General features: G+C 39.6%; 1 pseudogene; it reads left to right on the forward strand.

Annotated features, from left to right (window-relative positions):
• Positions 1–3,868: 3,868 nt before the first annotated feature.
• On the forward strand, positions 3,869–11,730 carry LOC123805603 (annotated as a pseudogene).
• The last annotated feature ends 6,547 nt before the right edge of the window (positions 11,731–18,277 follow it).

An 18,277-nucleotide genomic window follows, 5' to 3' on the forward strand; every position in this document is an offset into this window, starting at 1 on the left:
GATAACTTTCATGCTTTGTTTCTTGCTCTGGCTCCAACTTCTAGTATAATGCTCAACAGTAATGGTGAAAGTGGACATCTTTGTTTTGTTCCTAACCTCAGAAGGAGAAAGCTTTCAGTCATTCACCATTGAGTAGGATGTTAGTTGTGGGTTTTTAATAAATACCTTTATCATGTTAAGGAAGTTCTATTCCCAGTTCACTTCTATACCTAGTTATCTGAGAGTTTCAATGATGAAAGTGTGTGTTGCATTTTGTCAAATGCCATTTCTGTGTCAGTTGAGATGACCATGTGGCTCCCCCACCCCTGCTTTATTCTATTAATGTGATTTATCACATTGACTAATTTTCTTACATCAAATCACCTTTGCACACCTGAGATAAAATTTCACTTGACCATGGTACATAATCTTAACATGCTATTGGATTAGGTTTTTTAGTATTTTGTTAAGAATCTTTGCATCTATATTCATAAGGGTTATTGCTTATAATTTTCTTTTCTTGTGATGTCTTCATCTGGCTTTGGCACCAGGTTAATGCTGGCTTCATAGAATGAGTTAGGAAGTGTTGCCTCCCCTTTTAATTTTGGAAAATGTTTGAGAAAGATTGATGTTAATTCTTTAAATGTTTGGTAGAATTCACCAGTGAAGCAGTCTGGTCTTGGACTTTTCATTGTTGGGAAGTCTTTTATTACTGCTTCAATCTCTTTACTTATTATAGGTATATTAAGGTTTTCAATTTTTTCTTGAATTGGTTTAGATAATTTGTGAGTTCTTAGGAATATGTGCATTTCATCTGGTGATCTAATTTGTTGGCTTACAATTGTTCATAGCATTCTCTTTTTATTTCTGATGACTGGTAGTAATGTCCCCACTTTCATTTCTGGTTTTAGATGTTTGTGTCTTCTTTTTTTCTTTGTTGGAATATCATTAATTTTGCCTTCTCCCTCTCCTTCTGCATTTCCCTTTTCTTCCTCAGTCCTTCCTTCCTTCCTTCCTTCCTTCCATCCTTCCTTCCTCCCTTCTTTCCTCCCTTCTTTCCTCCCTTCTTTCCTCCCTTCTTTTCCTCCCTTCTCTCCTCCCTCCTTTCCTCCCTCCCTCCCTCCCTTCCTTCCTTCCTTCCTTCCTTCCTTCCTTCCTTCCATATTCCTCCCCTCTCCTTTCATTTCTTCCTTTCCCCTTCCTCCTCCTTCTTAATTATTATCAGAAGGCAGTCATGCTGTATAGTCTCCCATCATAAAAATAAAACCCTTCATTGACCATTTCCCCTCCAGCTACTGCCCCAATTTCCTGTTCTAATATGTATCAAAATTCCTTGAAAGGGTGCTCTATACCAGGTCTTTCCAGTTCTTCTTCATTTCTCTCTAGAAGTCACTTCAATCAGATTATCATTTAAAATGACTCTGGTCTAAATTGCTAATGATCATGCTAAATCCCATGATCACTTTTTTATCCTCACCTTACTTGGGCTATCAACAAATGGCATTTGACCCAGCTAACTAATGCCTCCTCCTTGAAAGATTTTTTTTTAAAAAACTTGGCTTACTGGATATTATACTCTCATGTTTTTCCTTCTACCTCATTAATCTCTGAACCTAAGAACCTCTTAGGTTCTTCCTTATCTTGCTGACCACAGAAACTCCTCTCTCCTTTTCCTCCCTTAGTGATCTCCAGCTTCATCACCTTAACACCATCTATACACAGAGGACTCCCAAATGTATATTTCTAGTTCTGACATCCTCTTTTTTGAATTCCAGTACCGTATACCTAATTGCCTTTTCAGCATCTCCATTTGTATCTCTAACATCTCAAGTTTAATAAACCCCTAATCTACCTCTTCAAACCTCCTCTTCCTGCTGTCTTCCCCATTTCAGTAAATGCCAACTCCTTCCTTCCAGTTATTCAGGCCAAAAACTTGCACTTGTTCTGGACTCCTCTTTTTCTCTCAATTCTGCATCTAATCCATTAATAAATCATTTTGGCTTTTGAAATACACAGAAGCTGACCCTCCTCCCCCCTGCACTGATTCCAGTGCCATTGTCTTACTTTATTGCAATAACTTCTCCAGTGCCACCATTGCTGCAATTTTTTGACTCCCTGTAGGCTGTTCTCCACCAGAGTGTTTTTTTTTTAACTTCAGTTTGTTTAGTTATTCCTCTGCTCAAAATCCTCCAATTCCTCCTCTTTCACCCTGAGTAAAAACCAGAGTCCTACAGACCTCTATACAGTCTGTCTCCTTTTAAGTCTTTGACCCATTTCTACTGCTCTCTGCCTTGCAAACTGGCTCAGGCTACACGAGTGCTTCTGTGGCTCCCAGCTTCCTTGCTGCTTGCTGCTCTCTCTGCTGGAAAGCTCTCCTCTCTAATAGCCCTGGCTCACTTTCTCCTCCTTCAGGCATCACAGCACCCTACACTTCATCCCATTCCTGGACTCTCTAGGCCCCTTCCCCGCCCTTTTCCTTTATAGCACTCATCACCACCTGTCAGGCTATGTGTTTCACTTACCTGTGAATCCTGCAAGGACTTTAAGCTCCAAAAAGGCAAGGATATATATCCCTGTTTGTTTTTTTGTTTGTTTTTGCTGTTTTTACTCCCTTATCCACAGCACCACTAATCTCTAATGCTTGGCACAGTAAGTAAATGTTTGTTCCATGATGAATAAAAACACATCAGAGTATGTGTTGCATGAGTATACTGCTGCTATTAGTTTCTGTCCCCTAACTTTCACCTAATTTATTAATAAATTCATTAATTGTTCAACCTAATCATTTTACAATTGAAGAAACTGAGGCCTTGAGGGGCTAAATGACTTACCTAGGGTTATGGGAGAATTTGGTAACAGACCCTCAAGTACAAGTTAGGGCTCATTACATTCACCTTCCCAGTGCATCTAGAAGAGGCAAGCATTATCACAGAGCCAAAGCCAGAGAGTGAGAGAATGACGAGCCATCATGTAACTATGTAACTATCTCAAACTGCTTTGTTTCTCACCTCGAACTGGAAAATCATTTCTGGTTTGGCAATTTAGACTCACTACTCTGGATTGATTCCTCACCCTTGGTCTTGTTTCTGTGTCAGGGTGATGTATTTTTCTGGCCACAGTTAACAGATGCATCTTTATATTTCTTAACTAAGCATGAAATCACTTTATGCTCTGCTAGTTGCTGGGAACATTTAGGCAATCTTGGGCAGGACTGTTAGATTCCAGGGCATTTGGGATCATGGAACTGATGAGTTGGAAGGAAAGTAGGAGCTTACCCAAGCCAGTCTGTTTTACAGCTGAGGATCCTGAAGCCTGGGGGTAGGGACAGGAGGTGAAATCACACAGGTTTCCTCACTTTGTGGGCAGTGTTGTTGCCACTAGGTAAACTTCTGCCAGTTCTTTCTCTTTCCTAAGTAATGATGAAGTCTCTTTTCAAACTGGACACCTAATTTTTAATCTCTTTTCAAAGCTTATGTATTTATTATCTACAGAAACAGGTTTTGTTTCTTTTGAGGTATTACTCCTATGTCAGTTCTTAATTAGACCAGAATGAATGTTGTGCTGAGTTTCTGGTTGTTCTGTGCTCTGTTCCTCAGACCCTAACATAAAGGAAGGTTGTCCCTTCTGTACAATCAATATGCTGAGGGGCCTCAGTGAGTCCCTCCCCTGCTGTGCTCACTAACAGAGATACCACGTGACCAATTTAGTTATTATAGGGCCTCAGATTTGCAGGGCACTTGAGAATTTACAGAGTGCATTCATGCAGTCATTTGATTCCCTTGGCACCTCTGTAATATAGGCAGGAGTGATGATATCTTCATTTTATAGAAATGGTGAGAAAACTAAGTTTTGGGATGTCATAGATTTTCTAGAGTCACTTAACTGGAGAATGGCAAAACAAAGAGTTTTTACTCAGGTTCAGTTTTTGTTTCTGTTGCAGTGAAATTGTGGTATGTTTTGGACAGAATAATAGCCAGTTACTACAATTGATCAGATAGTTGCAATATCAATTGTACTTTGTTGTTCTGGATATTCTTTCAGCCAAATTTAATACTTACTTACCATGGGCCAAGCATTTTGCTAGGAGCTGGGGATATGGAATGGATATAATATAGCTCTTGCTTTGCTGGCATTATTATACAAGATAGATAGGCCAACAAATAAAAACATCAATATGATCATATAAGTGCCATAACAGAGAAATTAACTAAGGAAATCCATATTTTAAAAGAAAGAATAATGATTAGTTCTATAAATAAAACTGGATTGAGAGGAAGCAATAGCTGGGAAGGAGGCAGTATAGTTCCATCAGCTGAAACTGCACATACCCAGACAAGCAGGCAAGACAAAGCCTGGCATTTTAACAGAAATGCATGTCATGTGGGTGGGAGTGCCACACGAGGGAGCTACAACTAAAGATGAAGAAACCAGGCAGAAACCAGGCTATGGAAATTACTTCTGTGGTGTCATTAAAGAATTTGAAACAAAATAGGGACATAATTACTCTAGCCAGGTTGGGAGATGAATCTAAAGTCCTGAGGACCGAGACCAAGAGATGGTTACTGCAGTGACCCATGGGAGGACACAACTTATTTGATACTGAGGATCTGTGATCTCTTCGAAGAACTATGAATCGGAAAGAAAAGTATGTTTTCTAAATTATGAAAGACTGCAAAAATAAAAATTAATTTGCTTAATTAAAATTTCCATAAAATGTACATTGTGTCCATTTACTAAATTATTTAATTAACAGTGACAAAAAATGTCATTGCTTTTAAAACAATAGGCTAGGTTTTCTCACTCTGCAAGAGTTGCAAAGAATACAAAATTATTGCTGAGAAATCATAGCCAATGGAAAGCCAAATAATTTCCAAAGGAAGTCATAAGAACAGCCCTTGTTCATGAAAAGAAAGATTACTTTGTAGAGTTGTAGGTGCATTGGTACATGTTTCCTATGATGTGAGATGGAGCCCCTGAGTCAGCATGCCCAGGATTTCCAAGGTGTTAAAATGACCCTAATCTTTGGCAGAGGAGCTGGAGGTAGAATTGAAAGTGTGAGAGGATGAAGAGGTTTGGTGGTGGGGTGTTACTGGTTGAAGAAGAAAGTTTTGGCAGAAAGAAAGTTGAACCAGAGATGTTTATCTGCTCTCGTACACGGTGTACTACTGGCTGGCAGTGATCTTCAGAAAATCACTTCATATCTCTGTGCCTCAGTTTTCTGCTCTGTCAAATACATGGTTGGTCTAAAATCAGGCCCACAGAAGTAATTGACATAATGCCTTTCAAATTTATTTTTACTATTAAGTTAATTCATACATTTGGTTTCAAAAGTCAAATTATATATATGTCAAGGCTTGTAGCAACAAAATAGTGGTACCCCGCTTAATGCCCCCCCCCCAACCTTTGAGTCCTTTTTCCAAGGTGCAATTAACTTTTAATTTCTTTAACAGCTTCTCCTGGTAGTCCTATCTTTTTTTAAAGTAATATGTTTATTTTATAATTTCTTAGTTTTTCAATATTGTATCATACAGGAGTCAGAATTAGAGTTGGGCACTGCGGTACTCACTTTAGGCATGAATTTACAGGGTGCTCCAAAACTCAGTTATTGAATAACATTTTAATGCATTATTCTAAATGAAAATTTTGCAAAAAAATCTATGATAAGCAAAATATCAAAATTTCAGTGAAGCCAGTGTCTTACAGGGCTAAAATTAGGGGTTAGAGAGTAAAGCTTAGCTGTACAATGGTAGGGTTGAATTCTGCCTGTACTTGAACCTTTAATAATGGATGGTAGGAATACCTACTATACAAATTATAATTTGACTGTCCTGTACCATGCACTGGCTCCCTTCTTTTCCTCCCCCACCCCCACCTACCTAAAGGAGCACACTGGAATCACCTGGGAGCCTTTGAAAATTGTCATTGCCCATTCTGTATCCTAAACCAATTAAATCAGAATGTCTGGGTTGGAGGTAGGCATCTGTATTTTTTTTAAAGCTCCCTACATGGTTCCAATGTGCAGACCAAGTTATGAGCCACTGCAGTAGAGTGACATCACAGTTTTAGTTGTAAAGTGCTTACATCAATCGTTTGGACCATGTGCAAATTATTCACAGCTGAGTCCTGAAGTATACTATAATTATGTTTTCATATTGTATAAGTTTTTTTCCTTTTTATTGAATTTATTGGGGAGATTCTGGTTAACAAAAATTATGCAGGTTTCAGGTGCACAATTGCACAGCAAGTCATCTGTACACTGTATTGTGTGTTCACCACCCCAAATCATCTCCTTCTATCACCATTTATTCCCTCATACCATCCTCCACCTCCCCTCCCCTCTGTCATCACGCTGTTGTTCATGTCTATGAGTTTTTTTCTCTTTTTGTCTTTTCTCAGTCCCTCCACACCCCTCACCCAGCCCCACAACCCCTCCACAGCTGTCAACCATCTATCTATAAATCTGTCTCTGTTTTGCTTGTTAGTTCATTTTATTCATTAGATTCTGCATAAAGTGAAATAATATGGTATTTGTCTCTCATTGGCTTATTTCACTTAGCATAAGGCTCTCCAGGTCCATCTATGTTGTTGCAGAGGGTAAGATTTCCTTCTTTTTTATGGCCAAGTAGTATTCCATTGTGTAAATGTACTGCAGCTTCTTTAACAAATATATTTCATTGATTATGTTATTACAGTTCTCCCAAATTTTCTCTTTTTGACCCCCTTTACCCAGTACCCCCCCCATTTTCTTTAGCAATCTCCTTAGTTCATGCCCATGGGTCATGCATATAAGTTCTTTGGCTTCTCCATTTCCTATGCTATTCTTAACATCTCCCTGTCTATTCTCTAACTACCAATTTTTACTTCTAAATCCTTACATCTTTTCCCCCATCCTCCCCCTTCCCAACTGATAATCCTTCAAATAATCTCCATATATATGATTCTGTTTCTGTTCTGCTTGTTAGCTTAGTTTGTATGTTAGATTTAATTTTTGATAGTTGTGAATTTATTGCCATTTTAATGTTCATAGCTTTGATCTTCTTTTTCTTAAATAAGTCCCTTTAACAGTTCATATAATAATGGCTTGGTGATGATGAACTCCTTTATCTTTACCTCGTTTGGAAAGCACTTTAACTGCCCTTCAATTCTAAATAATAGCTTTGCTGGATAGAGTCATCAATATTGTAGGTTCTTGCTTTTGATCTCTTTGAATACTTCTTGCCAGTCCCTCTTGCCTGCAAAGTTTCTCTTGATAAATAGCTGGAAGTCTTATGGGAACTCCTTAACTATCTGATTTTTTCTTGCCACTTTTAAGATTCTCTCTTTATCTGTAACCTTTGGTGTTTTAATTATGATGTGTCTTGATCCTCTTTGGGTCCATCTTGTTTGGGATTCTCTGTACTTCTTGGTCTAATATGTCTATTTCCTTCACCAAATTAGGGAAGTTTTCTTTCATTATTTTTTCAAATAAGCTTTAATTTCAATTTCTTGCTCTTCCTCTTCTCTTTCTGGCACTGCTATGATTTGAATGTTGGTACATTTGAAGTTGTCCTAGGATCTCCTTAGCCTATCCTTGTTTTCTTGGATTCTTTTTCTTCTTGCTGTTCTGACTGAATGGTTATTTTTTACTTTCTCATGTTCCAAATCATTGAGTTGATTCTTGGCTTCATCTACTCCACTGTTGATTCCCTGTAAATTTTCCTGTGCTTCACTTAGTGTAACCTTCATTTCTGCCTTGGTCTTTTTATATTCCTGAAGTACTCAGGGAATTACTTGAGCATCCTAATAACCAGTATTTTGAACTCTTCATCTGATAGATTGCTCACTTCCATTTTGTTTAGTTCTTTCTCTGGGGTTCTGTTCTGCTTTTTCATTTGGGCCATATTTCTTTGTATCCTCATTTTGGCAGCCTCCCTGTGTTTGTTTCTATGTACTAGGTAGAGCTGCTTAGTAGCATGGCCTGTTATAGAAAAGTGTACCCATAAGTTGGATTGAGTGGAGCCTTAGGTAATCACCAGGGTGGGGCAACATGTGAACCAGATTGATAGAGTCTCTAATATGGTGTTACTGCTCTGTGGCTCTGCGTAGGGTAGGGCTAAGAAAGGGGGCAATGCCTCTGCCTGGCCTCTGGATTTTTGTCCAGGAGGAAGTTGACCCTAGCACTCACCTTGATGCCAGACACTTAAATTTCTCCCTGTATGCCACTGGTGCCCTTCCAGCTAGTGCCCCAGTGCTGAAGCCCAGAGGGAGTGAGTCTGTGTAAGTCCTAGGTCCACTGTGGACCCTTTAAGAGGAGTCTGCTGGGAATCTTGCAGTTTCTTCTACCACCTTGATCCCCTACTGGTTTTTACAGCCAGAAGTTATGAAGACTTATCTTCCTGTCACGGAACCCCTGGGATGGGTGGTCTGGTGTGAGGCTGGATACCTCACTCCCAAGGTATCCCTCCTGATTTTTATCTACCACGTGTGGAGGGATAAACATGAATGGTCTCATTCTGCATCTCCCTGCCTTTCTGTGCATCTCCACATGTCCATCCCTCTTACCAGTCTGGATGATGTGGCTTCTTTAAATTCTTGGTTTTTGGACTTCCATACAGCTTGATTTTCTGAAGATTCTTCGTGATACTTGTTTAATAGTCTAGTTATAATTTTTTGCTGTAGTTGTGTGAGGAGGTGAGCCATATTAACTTTCATCTCCATCTTGACCAGAAATGTACTGCAGTGTTTTTATCCACTCATATACTGGTAGACAGTCAGGGGGCTTGGCTATTGTAAATAACACTGCAACCAACATAGGGGCACATGTATGCTTTTGGGTTTCTTCAGATAAATTCCCAGAAGTGGAACCACTGGGTCATAAGGCAATTTCATTTTTAATTTTTTGAGGTATCTCTATACTTCTTTCCACAGTGGCTGCAAACCCTGTATAAGTTTTTCCCTTGCAAGTAAAAAAAAAAGCCTCATTTTTTACAGTTGCTTAACTCTATATGTCCTGATCTTTAATTAATCTAGAACTATCTGGCAGAACTCTGAAATTCTTCTTAACTAAACATATCAGGGGCATATTTTTTTCTGGGACACATCCTCTCCAATGTCACTCTCACGCTCTGTTCTGGCCTACTGTGCAGCTGCCATCTGGGGCAGCCCTTCCCGTGTCTCCTGTGTTAGGTCCCAAATCACCTTTATGCTTGGTTGTTCAAACCTTTTTGTTCTTGAACATTTCCCTGTATTATTTCTTTGATAACTTTCTTCTCCCCATTGTTTTTCCCCTGGAACTGTTGTTAATTTAGTTGTTGGATCTCCTAGATTGATGTGATAATTTTCTTATCTTTCTCCTATGATCTTTTTTGTTTTATTTCCTAGAAAATGTCCTCAAATGTTATCTCTCCATTCTTCTGTGACTTTTAAATGTCTACTTTATTATGTTTTATCTCTTGATATATGCTCCTTAGTGCTTTCTGTTTTCTTAACATCCATTCCTTGTTTCTTGATTGCAAGAATAATTACTCCATTTCTGAGGACTTTAATATTTTCATTATAATTTTTTCAAGTTTCCTTCTGCATTTTCTGCTTCCTCAAATTTTTTGTGGTTTGTAAGTTTTGGCACCTAGCTTTCATATGAAACCTTTTTCTTAAAAATTGGGCAGTTCTTGGCTCTGCTTTCATTTTTAAGAGTGAAGCACTGAGAAGCGGATTGGAAACTCTGTGTATGAACAGGGCTGACTAGGTGGCCCACAGGGTGCTGCAGCAGCTACTTTTTTTGTTTGTTTGTTTCTGTACCCTCCTGCTCTTCACATATCAATATATATAGGCCTTTCCTCTTGGGCTGCCTTGAGAATATGAGCCTGATTGCTAGAATTCCTATAGGTGAGCATAATGGTGGGAAGTAAGATAGACAGAGAGGCCTATATATTTCACTGTTCAGAATCCAAATTTTGACTTAATCTCTCTGTTTTTAGAAAATACCAAAGACAGGGAATCTACCCACAGAGATTGTATTTTAATTACTCAAGGGGGTCCTTGCTTTAATGATTTTTAAAAGCTCACCAGTTAACTCTAACCCATAGACAGGGAAGATGGAATGTCCATTGCTGTAAAGTAGTCAGGACAGATGGACGTAGGGCACAGTGAATTCTTACCTGTGTCTTGGGGAAGGCAGGGAGGCTTCCAAGAAAAGGTCACATTTAAACTGAGTTCACTTGTGAATTTAGAATTTGAAGCCTTAGGAAAATGTTGCTAGAGATCTGTCTTTATATTTTGCATGTGTGTGTGTTGGGGGCAAGAGGTGGTCCTGCCATCAGGGGTATAACTTGATTTGTTGGGCCAACATTGCCAGAGAAACACCCAGGACGTGGACAGATTCTTATCTCTAGCTTCCTCACTAGTCATCAGAGTGGGCTCTCATTATTTTATAATTCCCCAAACCATGCCTTATGGTCAATTAATATTTTGAATTCACAGTTTCTCCATTAATCTTAATCTTATCAGCAATATATTTACAAATTATTTTCTAGAAGGTTTCTGCAGTAAACAAATACCACCTATTGTAATTTTTGCTCTTCTAGTTCCCAATGACAATTACCTGGGTTTGAGCGCCTGAGCTCTCTCCACTTTCACGCCATCACCTCATATGCACAGAATCCAGCCTGGAGTGGCTCTTTTAAGATGCCTCTTCTATGTTCTCGGGAAGCTGGTGACCAAGGTGTCTTGAGAGTCATGGGTCACCCTGCTTTTCTCCAGTCTGTGGTATAACTCCTGGAACAGTGGCCATGGCATGTTCAGCTGTGGCCGGAAAGCCAGGGGCACTTTCAAGCCCACCATGAGGCTCTGTTTGTGCTTGGCTCTGGCATGTTGGGGGTACCTGATGGGACCAGGAGAAGGCAAAGAGTTTGGTGGGGGCAAGGTCGAGGGGCAGCTGGCTGGACACCAGGATTTAGCAGCAGCTGGCATGGAAACTGCCCAGGCTGCTCGTGGACCCAGCAGAGGAGACCCCATCAACATAGAGGGCTTATTGCCATCAAAAATAAGGTTTAGCATTGAAGATAACGCACAATTGGTGTCTATGAGAAAAACTCTAAAAGTGTAGAGACCTCATTGTGACATATCACTGGCTTATTTAACTTGGAAAGTTACAGATCTTGTCAGAAATGCTCCTGGGGGTATTCTTGACTTAAGGTTGCAACAAACCTGGGAGTATGGGAACTAAGAGTGTATAACATCACCAATGTCTTAGTTGGGATCAACCTGGTTGAAAAAAAGTGTAAGAACCACATATGAAGGACAGGATCTGATCTCAGCAACTTTGGAGCAGTGTCTCTGAGGAAAAAGCTGCAGGAGGAACTTTCTGCCTTACCAGCCATGGAAGGTGCTCTGGATGAGTTAATGAAGGATTGTGCTCCGCAGTTGTTTGAGTTAACAGATAACAAAGAAAATGAAAGACTAGCTAGCATGTATGACATGTCAAGATATTCATAGCATTCAAGCCATCCATGAACAGGTAAGTTATGGCAGTGGAAGCTCCGGCAGAAAGCCGACTGGATGTCCCAGCTCCAGAGAAGACTCTATCACAGTACATACATGGAGCCAAAGAGCCCATTGAGGATTCTCTTTGTGTGAAGTGAAGGGGATCACTCAAGTAGTTAGGTGTCTGAAGGTTTAGGGACCTCTTCATCTATAAACAAACACCCAGAAAACCCTAATAAAGAAGAAAACCCTCCATAGCAAAGTAGAGAATTGCTTAAAGTAAGCAACTGATAGGATTTGAGGATTCGTGTATTGAGTATTTTGGGGACATCCCATGTGGATGATTATGTACCAAATCTGATTCTCAGATCAATAAATGACTCATGAAGTGCCCTCATTCTCAGTCAGAAGCAGTATTAAGGCCAGGAGTGTCTTTGAGTAGTTCATTACCTAGATTACTGGATTATTATGGTTTCCACATTTGAAAACAACTCTTTTTATAATTATTCACCGCTTTTTGTTAGTGAAATAGATATTCTGCCTACTGAAACAACTCCATCACAAATAATGTCACTAAAACAGTCAGGCCTGAAATGGACGGTCTTTTGTAGACTCTGCCTCTTCCTTCAAGGATCATGTACTGTTAGCACAAAAGCAATTGGCTTATACAGCCTCATGTCTGCAATCAGCTGCTGTGCATTGGGCGAGAGTGCATACCCATCTAAATATGATGTCTTTGTATTTATCTGTATAATATTTAGATTACTTATGTGTGTATAAGTGAGTCTTTTCACCATTGTATAGCTAAAACAATATATAGAGACAAATTCTCTAAATGCTGTGGCATATGTTACTTATCAGAATCCACTGAATGAGGGTGAGAAGAGAATTCCCAACTTCTACATGATACTACATGATACTTCTAAGTATCATAAATATGCTATACATTTAAAGTTTGTGGGTTTAATTAAAGAATTTCCATATGATTTCCAGTGCTAGAGTTGGATTTCAAGCTACCTACAGTTACTGTGTCTGAGCAGACTGTTGGCATGCCCCAAGCCTTTAGGGGTAAGTGTAGAAATGCCATCAGGTAGTGGCTTAATTGATTAAAAGACACAAATTCAATCACAGTGGCAATCTGAAACTATTTTAACTTTTTTGCCTGTAGATTCTCTAATATGTGTCTGTTGCAGTCCTGCTCTTCAATCAAAGCAGTTTACTTACGAGTTTCTTTTACCTACTCTGCCCTCTCTCCAGCTCTCATCCCCCATTTCCGAGTGCTTCGCTAGTTCTACTCACTGGGTAAATCGTTTACCACCCTGTGTCTCAGTTCACTGAGTAGTTTACCATTACATTGTGAGCTCCTTGAGGGAATTTGTCTTAATCATGGTAATACTCAGAGGCTTGGCAAATAAGGAGTGCTCAGGAAATGTTGGAACAAATCAGTGAGTGAGTCAGCAAATTGTAAAATTAGACTAATAATACTTGGCTTGTCTACCATACAGGATTCTTGTGACCATCATTCAGAATTATATTTTAAATATCTCTTACTTTCAAAGAAAAATATGAAGCAACTTGAAATTAAGACCATGTGTTAAAGCATTTAGAATGGGAATAAAAAGCCAAAATATTGAAAAATAATGCTGAGTGTTTAGGATTCACATGCCTCTGTGCTCCGGTGGCTTTTGCCAGTCCTGTCCCTCTGCTGTGCCCTGGCTTCTTCCCTCAGTGCAGCGCCTTTTGGCTTCCTCTCCAGCCCTGGGGCTGCTAGTAGTGCCCCTCATTTGGGACATGCTTGGTGAACCTGAGATTTTAGGCAGGAGTGTGTGTATATAGATCAGGTACAAAGTAGAATTGGCAGATGTCAGTTTATATGTGATGGCCAAAACCTCATGAGTACATGAGGTTATCTAATGAGGGCATAGCATCTAATGAGGAGAAGGGGAGAGGCCAACAAACATCTATATTTAAAGAGAAATAAGGAAGAAAAAGCCTTTCCTGAGAAGGAACAATTGTGGGAGGGGGATAAAGAAGGTAGTCCTCCAAAACACCAACAAAGGAAGTGTTACATAACAGCCAGGAATGACCAGCCAGAGAGGAAATAAAGCAGGGTCCCATCCATTGCAGTCTAACGATGAACAAAACAGGAGGCTAGAAACAAAAGGGAGACATGTCTCACCGATTAATTCTGCAGCCCTGAACCTGGTCAGGTAAGATTGCCAGGTGTTCTGAAAATCACAAGAAAAACCATGATAACTCAGGATGAGGGCAGCCCTTGAAGTTCTGTATGTATCGTTTCCACTATATGAAAAAGATTATACACTAAGAATCCTGAAACATCGATTCAAAAGAACCTATGCACCCCTATGTTTGTAGCAGCACAATTTATAGCAGCACAAGGGTTAGAGACAGCCTAAGTGCCTATCTGTAAATGAATGGATCAAAAAACTGTGGTACATTTGCACAATGGAATACTACACAGCAGAAAGAAAAAAGGAACCCCTACCCTTCACAACAGCATGAATGGAACTGGATTATATTATGCTAAGTGAAGAGTTTCAAGCCAGGTGGTGAACAACAAATAATGTATGTTCTCACCTATAAGTGGAACCTAATGAACAAAACAAACAAATGAGCAAAATAGAACCAGAGGCATGGAAACAAGGAACAGACTGACAAGGACCAGAGGGGAAGGGGACAAGGGAGGAAAGAAGGGGAAGGGACTAGTTAAAGAACAAGTATAAATGACCTGTGGAAATGGACAACAGGGTGGGGATTGACTATGGGAGCGGGGATGGGGGTGGGGGTGGGCCGGGCAGGGGAGACCAATGGGGGAAAATTGGGACAACTGTAATAGAACAACAATTTTAAAAAAAGGCTTTGAAACTGTGTATTGATCTCAAGGTCTGGAAAGGGGAGGAGGAGGGGAACCTAGAAGCTGGCTATGAGCATAAAACCCCTAAAATCCCAATAGTCAGTGCACTCAGACTAGGTGGGTGCCTATATGCAGCTTCATGCTCGAGTGTATTTCACAGACACACTCACTACCTTATTTCCACTATATGTGGGGCACTCAGACTAGCCGGGTACCAACTTGCAGCTTTGTGCTCAAGATTATTTCATAAATAAACTTGCTATCTTATTTCCACTACATGTGTTGTCTGTCACTTGAATTCTTGTGAGCAAGGCAAGAACCAAGGAAGGGGAGTCCTCTAACTTGGGTCTCCCCAGTAACAGAAACATGGCCAAAGGTGGCAGCATTGTTTCTGAGCAGCAGTTCCTCACTTGTGAAATGTGACAAATGTTCTACTTTACAAATTGGCCCAAGAGTAAAATGAGAGCATATGAACAAAAGTTTTTTGTAACCATAGATGTGTTATATAAAGGAGTATTTCCTATCACTCCAAAAAAAAAGAAAGAAAGAAAAGAAAAAAAGAAGAGAAGAGAAAAGAAGAGGAAAGAAAAGAAAAGAAAAGAAAAGAAAAGAAAAAAGAAAAGACAGAAAAAAAAGATGCCTCTTCTGCTCCTGACAAGTGCTGCCTGTCCATAAACTCTCAGAGGAATAAATTCTAAAATGCAAGACTCACCTCACACCTTTATCCTGCCCTTTCCATTTTGACCTTTAGGAAACCCTATCATTTACTTTTCTGACTACTGACTTCCCAAAATTTGACTGGCTGAGGAGCAAGATAGTGAACAGGAACATAGGAACTTTTGTCTTTGTGGAGCAAGAGAGACCTTAATATAAAGAGTGTTTTGAAATTGTATTTACCTTCAAAAGCAAACTAGTCAGTATATCAAAGAATGCATACCTGGAAAATGGTTAGGGCAACCTGATATTAAAAAGCAATCCTGTCTTATCTGTGGGTGGAGCAGGGCAAATACAGTCAGTTCCTGGGAACAAATTGCATGCTTATACTTGAAGGCAGAGACTTCATCATCATTATCCAGACTCCTGGATTAAGGTAGCCAAAGGTGAGGGAGAAAAGAAAGGCATTTTCATGGGCTTAGTAAGCGGGAAAAGTCATCACAACTTTCCCAATAGGGAAATCCTATGATTCCAGGTTATGCAATCTCCTTCTTGCTTGTATCTCTCTTCAATTCATCTACTGGCTGGTCTCTTCACCTCTCTGAATCTCTGTTTTCTCATCTGCAAAGACACTAGACCTGTACTGCACATTATGAAATCCACTCGCCGCATGTAGCATCTGAATATGGCTAGCCTGAATGGAGAGATGCTGTATTTTGAAGGAGCTGGATTTTGAAGATTTAGTACAAAAAAAGAATGTAAAATACTTTATTCATAATTTCTATTGACTATATATTGGAATGATAATATTTTGGATATATTGGCTTGGGTAAAATATGTTATCAAAATCATTTTTACTTTTGTTGCCTTTTCAAAATCTGAAAACTGGAAAACTTGGAATTACATATGTGATTCTCATTGTAGATCATGTTTTATTACTATTGAACAGCACTGTCCTTGATGGTATATGAAGTCCCTCTCAGCTTCCCAATTCTATGACCCTAAGTATTCCTTTAAGTAATGATTCTCTGGTAGTTACTCAGGAGAGGGAATAATTCAGGGAGCATTTAAATAATTCTTGCCTGCATGAAGATCAGCATCTCACTATAGAGGCTAAAGTTTTAAGTCAATTGCAAGGTCTTGAGTTAACATTGTATCACATTAGCACGATGTAATTAATGTCTGATCTTTCTGGCTCAATGAACATGAAGCAATTAGAAAACAATCAGACTGGATCTGTTTTTAAACTAACAGGAAGTAAATAAAAGTAAGGGAGCCCTAGGTGAACGCAATATTTCATTCTGGGGAAATTCCTAATGTACCTGGAATTTTCAAGCATTCTTCTACCAAGGGGGTAAGACATAATTTCTTCTCCTGCCCCTGGCCTCTAAAAGCTGTTGGCTTGTGCCCTGGCTGGCATGGCTCAATGGATTGAGTGCCAGCCTGCAAACCACAAGTTCACTTGTTCACTTCCCAGTCAGGGCACATTCCTGAGTTGTGCACCAGGTTCCCAGCTGGGGGCACACGAGAGGCAATGGATTGATATATCTCTCACACATTGCTGTTTTTCTCCCTCTCCTTCTCTCTCCCTCCCCCTTTCTCTAAAAAATAAAATCTTTTTTTAAAATGATATAGGTCAGAAACTCAGATTTTTTTTAGGGTTTTATTTATTTATTTTTAGAGAGGGAAGGGAGGGAGATAGAGAGAGCGAGAGAGAAACATCAATGTGTGGTTGCTGGGGGTTATGGCCTGCAACTTAGGCATGTACTCTGGCTGGGAATCGAACCTGTGACACTTTGGTTCGCAGCCCTCACTCAGTCCACTGAGCTACACCAGCCAGGGCTAAAAAATAAAATCTTAAACAAAAAAAAAACAAACCCTGACTGGCATGGTTCAGTGGGTTGGGCATCGTTCCACAAAGTGAAAGGTCATGGGTTCAAGCCCTGGTCAGGGTACATGCCTGGATTGTAGATTCAATCCCCAGTTGGAGTGCATGTGAGAGGCAACCAATCAATGTGTCTCTCTCACATCAATGTTTCTCTCCCTCTCTTTTCCCCTCCCTTCACCTCTCTCTAAAAATAAATAAAATCTTAAAAAAAAAAAAGCTGTTGGCTTGTATGGTACCTTCTAACTGAGAGCAGAAAAATAAGAGAAATTTAGAGGCAGGAAGATACATAATACCAGTAAATTAAAAATGTATAGTAGATGAATAAAATTTAACCTTTAAAAGACATTACTAATACCAAAAAAGCAGAAATTTAGAAATCTGTCTGGTATCATTATGGTCATTGATATTCAGATAGGAATGGTTCAGTTAGTATTTCAGGGAGGAAGAGACACTGTCTGAAGAGAAACGATACAGACATCTCAAAAGATCAACTGTAAATATCCTAAAGTAAAGTGAGATGCACAGTAAATTCAGGTTCTGAACTGACTTTCTAGCAACGTTTTGAACTTGCTATGAAAACATCAAATATGTTGAAGAAATGTTTTGTTGGCCAGGATGCTCAGTGGACTGGAGCATCGTCATGTACACCAAAGGCTGGAGGGTTTGATTTCCAGTCAGAGCACATACCTAGGTTGTGGGTTCGATTTCCAGCTGGGGCACGTTCTGGAGGTTACTGATCATCAGCATTTCTCTCTCTCCCTCCATCCATTCCTCCCTCCCTCCCCACCCTTTCCTCTCTCTCCAAAATCAACAAACATATCCTCAGGTGAGGATTTTTAAAAAAGAAATAAGTGTTTCATTAATTTGGCAGATTTCCTTAGCCTGAAATTTTGCTTTAGAATTTTGCTTTTGACCTTCTGGCTCTTCTCTTTCCAGTCCTCAAAAGAGCCGATCCACTTAAGGCTCTTAAGGTAGAGAAGGTAGAGAAGATAAGGTCATTGCTGTAACTGGAACTGAGTTCTTTCATTTGAAAGCAGAAATGCATTTACTCATTTTTGATAAAGTCATTCAAATCTCTCCAGTCCCTTTAATAATTTTCATTTTACACTTTTACAGTACTTTACAGCAAATTGTAATTAGGTTTCCAGTAAGCAGTAGAAAAAATTATTAATATGTACTCCAACGTGAAAAGAACAAAGTTTAAGTCATGCCCCTATTCAGGTGAAAGAATTTTTGTCTTCATAGAGCGCTTGGCTCTCCAATCTGGTTCATCCCTCACCTACCCATTGTAATGACAAAGTGATTTTCAGGGAAGAGCAATGCTGTGCAGCAAACAGGACATCAGTGAGATCTTCCCTCTCACTGTCCTGTGATAAGCTGAGCTGGAGCTCTTAACACATCTTCCTATCTTCTCTTTATGG

This window comes from Phyllostomus hastatus, unplaced genomic scaffold (genome assembly GCF_019186645.2).
Source record: "Phyllostomus hastatus isolate PE091 unplaced genomic scaffold, TTU_PhHast_1.1 phas_scaffold_317, whole genome shotgun sequence".
Classification (NCBI taxonomy): Eukaryota; Metazoa; Chordata; class Mammalia; order Chiroptera; family Phyllostomidae; genus Phyllostomus; species Phyllostomus hastatus.